Here is a 2,562-nt window from a genome sequence, read left to right on the forward strand (position 1 = left end):
AATTTTTTTTGTGAGAGATAAAGTCTCACCTTCTCACTTTGTGGCCCAGGCTGGTCTCAAACTCCTAAGCTCAAGTGATCCTCCTGCCTTGGCCTCCCAAAGTGCTGCGATTACAGGTGTGAACCAACACGCCCGGCTGACTTCATTTTTTAGAGCCCTGTGTTAGGTGCACAGCAAAACTGAAAAGGTACAGAGGTTTTCCGTGTAATTCCTGCTCCCGCATGTGCACAGCCTCCCCTATTGTTAACATCCCCCCACCAGAATGGTGCATTTATTACAATTGATACATTTGTGGCAATTTGTTACAATTGTTACAATTGATGAAACCCCCCCCACCATGCATCATCACCCAAAGTCTACAGTTGACATCAGCATTCACTGTTGATGTTGTACATTTCATGGGAATGCATAATAACATGTATCCACCGTTATAGTTTCACTGCCCTAAAAATTCCTCTGTTTGCAGACATTTTTAAAAACCACCTCATGTAGGGATGTTTAACCTTGGGTTTGTGGACCCCCTGGGAATCCATAGATGGCTTTTAAAGCATCTGAGAAACTATAGGAGTTATGCAATGTGTCGTATGAGCCTAGGTTCTTTTTTCTGCAGCTCTGGTCCACAGTTCAAATGGGGCTATGACCTACAAATGGTGAGGAAGTATAGGGATATTGGGCCAATTTGCTGCTTCCAAACAGATCAGGGCACATTTCCCATTCTCTAACTCAGAGAAAATGTTTTCTGTCTCTGGCTTGGCATCAGAGACAGCCTTTCTCCTTCCCTGAGGCAGCCTCTGCCATCTGCCAAATGGCATTGTTCTGTGACCCCAGTGTCCTTGAAGCCATTCAGAAGTCTTAAAGAGAGGTCCCTAGTGGTCCCAGCGTGCTCCAGCTCCTAAGGGGACAGGACTGGAACTGAAAAGCAGCCTGTTTCCCACTCTCCCCAGACCTGGAAGCTCTGTGAGCCCAAACATCCCACAGCAGAACTAGGAGCCCATGGAAGGGTAGGCTTGTCCCCCCATATTCAGCCCCTTCCAATTCCCCTTCCAGCCTCACTCATGCTTCTGTGTTATTTGGGTACCTGCTTATCTCCTCTACTAACTAATAAAATTTTGAGAGCAATGACCTGTCATTTCTCTGTATATTATACATATTTAGCACCATGTTTTTTTGCGTATTTCTCAAAACGGTTGGTAATTTTAAAACATCAAAGCTGAGTTGCAGACAGTTACAGCAGGTCTCCAAGGGCTCTGATGGCAGCTTTGGTCACGAGGGTGCTGGTTATTCATGTGGTTAGAAGCAGGGCCTCAAGAGCTCACCGTGCTAGGAGGGTCTTATCCGGGGAAAGCCAGAGTGGGCCGAGATAAGAAGGGGATTTGAGAAGGGGAATTTGAGGAGAGAAACTTAGAGCTAGCCTGTGTTCTAATCCCAGGTTCACCACCAACAATCTGTGGGACAGGACACCGGTCAAGGCATGTCTGTATGGCATAGGAGAGTTGGGGTATGAAGCTTGGCTCTCCCATGTATTAGCTGTGAGAGGCAGCAGCTTCGTGTCCTAGCTCCCTCTTCTTATTATCTGTGTGACCTTGGGCATTAATAAGCCTCAGCTACCTCTCTCTGAAAATACCTATTCTAGCATTCCTGATCCTCTGGGTTGAAACCCAGGTGCTGCCAAGATGCTGGCTTACCACTCTTCTCTCACGGGCCCTGACACCAAACTCACTGGAAACATGGCACTGTTACCCATCAGAAGCCAATTCAAAGGACCTGCCCCCAGAGAGACAAAAGATACAGATATTGTGGATGAAGCCATCTGTTACTTCAAGGCCAATGTCTTCTTCAAAAACTATGAAATTAAGAATGAAGCTGATAGGACCTTGATATATATAACTCTCTACATTTCTGAGTGTTTGAAGAAACTCCAAAAGTACAATTCCAAAATCCAAGGTAAGAAAGAAATGTATACATTGGGAATTACTAATTTTCCCATTCCTGGAGAGCCTCATTTTCCACTTAATGCAATTTATGCCAAACCTGTAAGCAAACAGGAAAATGAAGTGGTGAGAGCCTATTTACGATAGCTAAGGCAAGAGACTGGACTGAGACTTTGTGAGAAACTTTTTGACCCTCAGAATAGTAAACGCAGCAAGTGGTGGACTTGCTTTGTGAAGAGATAGTTCATGAACAAGAGTCTTTCAGGACCTGGACAGTGAAGGGAGCCAGGGCAGCCGCCATCTCCAGAGCCCTGGGCAGCATTTTCCATTAAGATGTACAAAACCTTTTGCCTTTATTTCATAAAGTTTTATACAGAAGAGAGAAGAGCATGTCTTTACTTGAAAAACTTTTGATCAAGAATTTGGGTGGGGAAAAGAAAGTGAGTTATCAAGGGTGATCTGAAATTTTCTGCAGTATTAAGCTGGTGCTTAATAAGTAATAATGAAGAAATTTCTAACATTAAAAAAAGACCTGTTCCAGAGATTACTAGTGTCTGCCAAGTGTCCTCCATGGGATAGGTACTGTTGCTTTATATGTACTTACTCCTTTGGTCCTTTTAACAATCCTCTA

General features: G+C 44.3%; 1 pseudogene; it reads left to right on the forward strand.

Moving 5' to 3' along the window:
• The first annotated feature begins 1,673 nt into the window (after window positions 1-1,673).
• Window positions 1,674-2,210, forward strand: LOC105526665 (annotated as a pseudogene).
• Window positions 2,211-2,562: the final 352 nt, after the last annotated feature.

The sequence above is a fragment of the Colobus angolensis genome, unplaced genomic scaffold (genome assembly GCF_000951035.1).
Source record: "Colobus angolensis palliatus isolate OR3802 unplaced genomic scaffold, Cang.pa_1.0 Scaffold6, whole genome shotgun sequence".
NCBI lineage: Eukaryota > Metazoa > Chordata > Mammalia > Primates > Cercopithecidae > Colobus > Colobus angolensis.